This window comes from Mus pahari, chromosome 6 (genome assembly GCF_900095145.1).
Source record: "Mus pahari chromosome 6, PAHARI_EIJ_v1.1, whole genome shotgun sequence".
NCBI classification, from domain to species: Eukaryota; Metazoa; Chordata; class Mammalia; order Rodentia; family Muridae; genus Mus; species Mus pahari.
The window spans coordinates 18694242-18703615 of record NC_034595.1 but is presented as its reverse complement, the minus strand read 5'-3'; the positions used below and the strand labels follow the sequence as shown (position 1 = coordinate 18703615).

At 37.6% G+C, this 9374-nt stretch overlaps 1 pseudogene; it reads left to right on the top strand.

The window, feature by feature from the left end:
• The first annotated feature begins 222 nt into the window (after window positions 1-222).
• LOC110323257 overlaps window positions 223-9374 on the top strand; it is a 13522-nt pseudogene continuing 4370 nt past the window's right edge.

Below are 9374 nucleotides of genomic sequence, written 5' to 3'. Positions count from 1 at the left end.
AAGAGAGAGAATTAGATCACCAGAGGAGTGAGTTGAGGTAGAGAAGGATCAACTTTGGAATAGCCCAGCAACGCAATCTCAGGACCAGAAGCACCAGGGCTCAGGCTCAACACTAGCCTGGATCATATCTTGAGATCTAAGGAAGAGAAGTTTCGAAGAACAAACCAACACAACAATCCACAGGTGAGGCGTGGTTCTAGAGAAATTCTGAGGTCCAGGCACATGACTGACAATGATCACCTTGTTAGCTGTCGTTTTGGTGGGAAAATGGAGGTGAAATTAGATCGAAGGGTAAGGTGCATGAAATGAACCCTGGGGCTATTCAGCAACTGCTTCACATTTTATGAAAACTCATCTCTTCTCTTTCGATTCCTCCTACCCACACTCGATCTCTCATTTATGCTTTCATCTTCCAATCTTTAAAGTGGGATCATGCTCTAGTTCTTTGGGGTCTTTTGATATTATCTGTTTATGCTAAAAAATCTCTATGGTGATGCCTTTACAAAAGATAGTGCCTCCTTGATTCCTCCCCCAGGACATTGTGACCCTCCCCCACCCCCAGTAGCTGGAACAGACTTTGCACAAATTGATTCCTATTTAATGTTTATTTATTTATTTAGTTAGTTTAATGGAGTCTGTAATTTTCCAATTCATTCAGGATTCTGGCTATTTCGTTGGAAATTAGATAAAAGTGTCACTATTAAGGTGAGGGCAGGATGTTGAAGGCCACCACCAGCTTTTCAGGAAAATAGGCTTTGGCTCAGAACTCTGTAGGGCTTCTGACTGTAACTGCAAAGATTTCTGCTTGCAAGTGGGAATGGGAGGGCTGGGAGTAAGTGCACTCCACCCAGGGCAGCCTCCTGCGGAAATGACTTCGAGAGCACAGTGCCAAAGTGCTTTGGTAAATGAGTCTGGCTCACCCTATTCCCTATCTCCTGCCCTGGATATGCAACATTTATAAAAATAAACATTTGCAGGATGCACTTGGTAGCAGGCCAAGGTGGAGGACCCAACAAGAAAAACAGATAAACCAGGAGACTTAGAACACCCAAGAAGAGGGCAAAGTTTCATAAGAGGAGCCGAGGGTCAGCATATAATAGGAAGGCTGGCAGTAGAAGGGAGAATACTGGAGTTTCACAGTGTCGACTCTACCATTGACTTCTTTCACATTCAGCACATTACATCTCTTCATTCTTCCTACAAAATACATGATGTTGGGGAAAAACACTTCTGAGGAGAGGTGTGCTCATAGCTGGATTATTTATCTAGGAATGACATATGTATTGAATATTAAACTCTACCTGGAACTCTGCTCCTGTATTAGCTTTTAACATAAATCTGTCCCATATCATGCAATAGGTGTTCTGTAACAAGAATTATTTCATCTGAGCTGAAGAGTGTTCAGTGGTTAAGAGCACTTGTTGCTCATGGAAAAGATTCAAGTTCATTTTCCAGCACCACTGGACTAATAACCATCTGTAACTCCAAGTTTCAGAGTATCTGACTTCTGACCTCTGTGAACAGCAGGCACACACGTGGTACAGAGATACACACATAGACAAAACATCCATACAAAGAAAAAAATGTTTGAGTTATATTTTCTTTAGCCTTTTACTTTTATTTATATCATCTTCAACAACATTATTATGAGTTAGATGCTTATTTATATTTCAATGACAGAGAGAGAAAGGGTGTAAATTGGTTGGGTGGTAAAGACATCAGGATCTGGGAGAAGCTGCAGTAAGGAAACCATAATCATTGCATAGTGTATAAAATTATTTTCAATAAAAAATGAAAAATCAAATTATTTCTGCCATTTGGGTGGACCAACTTGATAGTTTCTCTGTCTTTCATCTAAACAGAACATGACTCATTGCCTGTACACTCTCTGGCTTTTCATATTTCCCCCACTCTTCATTCTTTCATTGAAACTTATTGAATACACAATTTCACTTTGTTTATTTAGACACCTGAATGATACCTGGGTTATTGGAAGTGCTATAACCTGAATACTAATGTCTGCCCTTTCTGTGAGTTCATATTTTGCCCTGAGTGACATTATAAATGATTCTTAGGAAGTGTTCTTTAGCAATTGAGTAAATCTGGTAGTTCCCTTCCCAAATAAGATTTCTGCTCTTATTATAAATGTCAAAGAAGTTTTGCCTTTTCTGCCTTGTGATAACACAGATGCCATCTATAAGGAAGAGTCTCTCAGAAAATGTAGAATTCGTAGGTAACTTGACCATAGATTTCCAATCATCAAAACTGAATAATAAAATGTGGAATTCTTAGGTAACTTGACCATAGACTTCCAATCATTGAAACTGTGAATAATAAATCATTGATTATTAATGAATAATAAAGCATTGATTATTAATGAATACTTTAAGTCACTTTTTTTTTTGTGTCTCTTTTGCCTTACTCTTCTTTTTTTCTTTTTTTAGATATTGTCTTTGTTTACATTTCAAATGCTATCCTCTTTCCTGGTTTGGTTTCCCCTCAGGAAACCCCTAAACTATCCCTTCTCCATCTGCTTCTGAGGGTGCTCCCCAACTTACCTAGCCACTCCCTCTTCCTTGTCCTCACATTCCCCTACACTGGGACATCAAGCCTTTACAGGATCCAGGGCCTCTCCTCCCACTGATGCCCAACAAGACCATCTTCTGCTACATATACTGCTAGAACTATGAGTCCCTCCATGTCTACTCCTTGGTTGGTGGTTTAGTCCTTGGGAGCTCTGGGGAGTCTGGATTCATTGATATTGTCGTTCCTCCTACAGGGATGCAAACCCCTTTAGCTCCTTCATTCCTTTCTCTAGTTCCTCCACTGGGGATCCTGTGCTCAGTACAATGGTTGGCTGTGAGCATCTGCCTCTGTATTTGTCAGGCTCTGCCAGAGCCTCTCAGGAGACAGCTATACCAGCAAGCAGTTTTTGACATTCACAATAGTGTCTAGGTTTGGTATCTGCATGGATTCCCAGGTAGGGCAGTCTCTGGATGGCCTTTCCTTCAGTCTTTGCTCTACACTTTGTCTCCATACTTCCCTCCTTGAGTAGTTTGTTCCCCCTTCTAAGAAGGACTGAAACATCCACACTTTGGTCTTCCTTCTTCTTGAGCTTCATGCAGTCTGTGAATTGTATCTTCAGTATTCAGTATTAGCTTCTAGGCTAATATCTACTTATCAGTGAGTGAATACCACGTGTGTTCTTTTGTGACTGGGTTACTTTACTCAGGATGATGTTTATTAGTTCCATCCATTTGCCTAAGAGTTTCATGAAGTCATTGTTTTTTTTATAGCTGAGTAGTACCCTATTGTGTAAAAGTACCATATTTTCTGTATCTATTCCTTGGTGGAGAGACATCTGTGTTCTTATTTATATTAGCTTCTGGTTATTATAAATAAGGCTGCTACAAATATACTTGAACATGTGTCCTTATTAAATATTGGGGCATCTTCTGGGTACATGCCCAGGAGATGCTGGGTCCTCAGGTAGTACGATGTTCAATTTTCTGAGGAACCGCCAAACTGATTTCCAGAGTGGTCGTACACATTTATAATCCCACCAGCAATAAAGGAGTGTCCCTCTTTCTCCACATCCTCACCAGTATCTGCTGTCAACTGAGTTTTTTATCTTAGCCATTCTGACCAGTGTGAAGTAGAATCTCAGAGTTGTTTTGATTTGTACTTCCCTGATGACTAAGGATGCTGAACATTTCTTTAGATGCTTCCCATCCATTTGATATTCCTCAGTTATGAATTCTGTATCCTATTTTTAATAGGGTTATTTAAAAAAAAGTTATACTCTCTGGAGTCTAACTTCTTGAGTTCTCTACATATATTGAATATTGTTAGCCCCTATACCAGATATAGGATTTGTAAAGATGACAAATATATATGGGATTATGGGATTATAAGATGTTATATATTTAACCATTAGCCAATAGTTTAAATGTAAATGGTAGGACTCCCTAAGACCCCTTCCTTAACTGACTGTTAGGATGGTTAATCTTGTGTGAACCCAATGTGGGTAACTACTCTTGATGTAAGTTAATGTTTGCAGTAGCTGTACCAATTCTGAGGAATGAAATTTTGTATTCCTTCATCATATCTTCTGGTTTTATACACTTCTTGTGGCCTTATACAATATTTCTAGAGCTTTAGAGGGCATGATGTCAGTGATTTGTATAAAGTTGGACATTCTGTGTCTTGTGAAGCCACAAATCTCTCTATTCAGTACTATTCACTCTAAGGAGAGATTTCTATGACTAAGGCATGGAACAGCTTTTGTCAAGGTATAAATATAGGTATGTAGAAGGTAGTTAACTGTAGTGTCTGTTTATTTAACCATCAGGGATATACTTGGCATGAGCCTACTACCTCCCCAGACCTGAGCATTAGCTAAGCTGACAGCATCAGACGCTGGTCACACTTGCGTGTATGGGCCTTGGATCCTTTCAGAGTACAATTAGACACTCATTTCAATATTCATCTGTTATTGCACACTCAAGAATTTCTTGGTTTTCAAATAATTTCTTTATAAACCTTTACCTCTACAAATCCTCTTCATCCTTTCCCATCATCTTCCCAATTTCCCCAAATTTCTCTTTGCCTAAACTTTCCACTAAAGTATCCACCATTTTATTTTCTCTTTACTTACAATCTACTACTCTGAAGATACCTAAGTTAATCTCTTCCTTCTTTCCCTTCCTCCCTTCCTGGTTTGCACAGTTACTTCAGGTAAGAATAAAGAATAAAGATAGAATCTCCATAGCCTCATGAGAGATAACATGTGGCATTTGAACATTTGTGTCTGTGTTACCAAATTGAAAATAATGTTTTTTTTTTCAGTTCTACCTATTTCTCTGCAAATCTCATTTTTCTTTAGAGCTGAGTATTATTATGCATATATACCACACCTGTTTTATCCACCCATCAGTTGTTGGGTATTTGGTGTGCATTTGTTTTCTGCCCATTGTGAACATGACAGCAATGAACATGAATGAACAGGTATTCCTGTTTCAATAGAAGGAGTCAGTTGGGTATATTTTCAGGAGTGAAATATCTAAGTCATATTTGGGGCATAAAATGGCTTAATATATGATAAGAGGATAAATATGTAACTAAACATACTGTATTTCAGAATATCCTTTAAATAATTAATCCCTACCTCATGAAAATGTGGGATTTTTATTATATGAATTATATGTAGCTTAAAATAAGAGACAAAGCAAAGGAGAATTGGAATGAGTTGTAAAAAGATAGTCTTGACCATCAATTTAATTATTAGTAATTCAATCATACTTGTTTCTGTCTACCTTTACCCAGTGGAAAATATGTACTGAGTACCTACCATGTGCTAACAACATGTGAAGTACAATATAAACCTGGTTTCTACAAAAGCAAATGTCAAGATAAGAGTACCAAAGGGGGGTATAAAAGAAGATAGCTTAGAACCTTCAAAGAAAATCTCTAAGAGACACAATCATAAGGACTGAAAGAGCTGAAGGGAATTGCAACCCCATAAGAACAATATCAACTCCCTGGACCACTCAGTGCTCCAAGAGACTAAACAACCAACCAAAAAGTGTACATGGAGGGATCCATGTCTCCAGATACATCTGTAGCAGAGGATTGCCTTATCTGACATCAATGGAAGGGAAGAAATGTTTTCTTGTTGGAATATAGTTACATTATGACATATGCCAAATTTAATTTTTCTAGAAATCTAAAGGACTGCTAATATAGGACAGTCTGAGTACTGGTTATGAAATCCTCCTAATTCAAAAATGGATGACTTGAGTTTTCCTTAATCACAGATTTGTGAACTAACAAGAATTAGAGTTATCCTAATAGTGATAAACAACCCATCCAACTTGATGTCTGGAAGACACGTTCACATTAACCAAGACTTAAATATTGAGTATGGAAGCTCATTGTCAACCATTTCTGGTCAGACTACTGTTACTTCCACATAGGTACTTACACTGCTTTTTCTTACTATTGTGATGACACATGTTCTTTAGTGGATATTTACTTTATACAAGAACTGAACAGATGTAATAATCATATATCCATATTGTTATGATAGCATGTCTCTCTTTTTTTTTTTTTTTGGTTTTTTGAGACAGGGTTTCTCTGTATAGCCCTGGCTGTCCTGGAACTCACTTTGTAGACCAGGTTGGCCTCAAACTCAGAAAACTGCCTGTCTCTGCCTCCGAAGTGCTGGGATTAAAGGCATGTGCCACCACTGCCAGGCTATACGTCATTTTTCAAATAGTTAATGTATAATATTCAATGAGTGAAAGATTGGAATAAGTGATGAAATAGGTAAATAAATGTGAGGAAATTAATGAGTCTTATTTAACTTTCATTAAGCTTTTGAGAAGAACTGTGTGTATTTATCTTTGTAATCCTGTAAATGCTTACATACAATTGCTTTGAATGACTCTATATAAGCTTGTATGAGTTTTAGAGTACATCATACATATTATATACTATTAATTCTGATCCATAAGAGTGTGTTGCTTTCCGTGTATTTTTTCCCTAGTAAATCCTCTACAAAGCCCAGCATAGTGTTGGGTTCACAGTAAGTTTAGACCAAGTGCCATACCCTTTATTTCATGATCAAGATTCATGTTTTTCTTCAAGTGCCCAGAAAATCACTCATATAAAATGATAGAATCAGGAAGCAATAAATACTGGGTCCTAAATCAAGACCAAGAATGGAAATATTTACAAGCTTCTTGAGTGGTTTCAATGAATAGAAGCTAGAGATTCACCTGTTTATTTGGCCTGATTTATCAAATACAGGACATTGCATGGGCAGTTTCTTGCTGAATATAACAACTATCAACCTGATGCTTTAAAAGATGCTTCACAAGGAAACAATGTAAAAAGAAGAAAAAAAACTGTCATATTTGTCTCAACAATGTAATTTCAAAATTTAATACAATTATCCATGGATGGATAATGAAAATGTGATATATTTTGAGTAGAATTTTATTAAGCTTTAAATAAAAATGCAATTTGAAGGTAGGCTGATAGAAGTAGAAAAAATTTATACTGAGTGAATATCAAATACCCATGTACTCTCTCGTATGTAAACCATAGCCTTGAATACTTAGATCTGGGTATTTAACTTGAACCACCTATAAAATCTTCATCAAAGAAATCAGTGTGTTGTCTTATTAAAACAAAAATAGAGGGCAGATCATAGAGAGCTGCAATACTGGAGGATGGAATGTTAAACAGAGATGAAGAGATGGGAAAGAAAAAGAATAGGGTAAGAGACTTAATCCAAATGAAGAGTATATGAAACATACCATTATTTTGGATATCAGTTTAAAAATATAAGCTAAAACAGTTAAAATAAAATAAATAAAGATACCCTACTTGATTGGATATCGCTGCTCCCAGAACCCCGGGGTTATTAAACAACAAACCTGGTGCCATGCATGGATTACCTGCTTACAAATTGTTGTTTAAATATGATCCAGTGGTCTCTGCAAAGATATAGCCTTTTGCCATACCTCTGTTGTCCACCAGAACTATATAGTAAAGACATTGTTGAAGATAGCACATATTGTGATTGCATGCTGTAAGGAAATCATGCTGAAACTGAGCCGAAAGCTTCCTACTTGGTGGTTAATATTCACAGTTACAGAAAGCACTATGAAAGGTGGGGGTAGAAAATACATCCACTGTTTTACACCATTGTTGAACTCTGAACTGCAACACCAACCCACCGGAAAAGATATGCTTATCACTACAATAGTGGGGTAGTTGTTTGGAGAGCAACCAACCTCTCATTTGTTTGGAGAGCTGATTTATAGAGGATATTTCATATCTGGTACCGTAAACCTAGTTAAAAAAAAAAATCCATGACTCTAGGGGGTACGTTACTATTGCTGTTTAGCTGAGTTGATATGGCATCAAGTAATCTTCTAAGTATATAAATATATAGGCATATACAGACAGATATTACTCGCAGCCTTAATCGGAGACTTTTCTCTTTACAGTGAATGGTGGAGAATGAAACAAACCTTTGCTTTTCAAGGTCCTGAGTGTCAGAGACAGTTAAGTGTACAGTGTCTAAGACTTAGGGATTATTATAGAATGGTAAGAAAAAGGAGTGGAAGAGTAGAAAGATAAGGGTATTGCCTGGAGGATCTTAACTTAGGGTACAAAACAGCCATGGCAACCATGAACCTACAGCAGGTATATTTTCCTGGACAACATAGACCTTCTCAATAGTCAGACAGGGATGCAACAGAGGCTCACTGGATCCTCTCCTTTCCCACTGAATAATTATCTATAGTTGCATTCAGGTGTGCATCCACCTGTGGGACCACTAGGGTCAACCAGATAGTTCTGTACTCCTGACCATACACATGGACTTGGATAACTCAGTGGATCGTAAAACAAAATGTAAAGGCATGCACATTAGGAAGGGGCCTGTAGTTACTGAAAGGCATGAAAGGGTGATTAAAAGAAAAGGTAGATTTACAGATACTGGAGTTGAGAAATTAATATATCTTTGTGGGAAGCAAATAATATGTAACAACCAATCAAAGCCTGCATAACAGTGTTGTGGAATTTACGTTTTGTTTGTTTGTTTGTTTGTTTTTTTCGAGACAGGGTTTCTCTGTATAGCCCTGGCTGGCCTCGAATTCAGAAACCCACCTGCCTCTACCTCCCATGTGCTGGGATTAAAGGCGTGCACCAAGAAGTGGGAGTGGATGGATATGGGAGCAGGGAGGAGGGAGGGTATAGGGCACTTTCAAGATAGCATTTGAAATGTAAATAAAGAAAATATCTAATAAAAAAAAGTTAAAAAAAAAAAGAAAGAAAGAAAAAAAAAGTGCTACAAGAAATAGAAACATAATTTTTCCAGAAAGAGTCAGTGAATGTTCAAAAGGTATGTTTTCATTAGGAGAGTCTGGTAGATCATGAAGAATAATTTGTATATATTATTTACCTGACAGTATTAGGCTGGTACTTGGGCATGGTTACTCACAATATCTGATAAAAAATGGAATTTAGTTAAAAAAAAAAAAAGTAGAGAGCCAGGGCTAGAGAAACCATATATTTTGTAGGAGAACCTATAACCACAACTTTATTGTACCAGCATAATCCCTAAATACATTCTAAATGTTTATCCTTATACCCACAGATAAGTGTAGTCCTCACCCCTCATCAAGTAAATTCCTCTTTGCAGCAGAAGGAGCTCATTACACAAGACCACAACCAATGGAAATGCTGATTTGTGGACCTGATTCCCTGTGAACACATTTACAAAACAATTCCTGAACCTAAGGCTCAGGGAACACTGGTGAGAGAGAGCAGAGGAGAGGAGAGGGGAGGGGAGGGGAGGG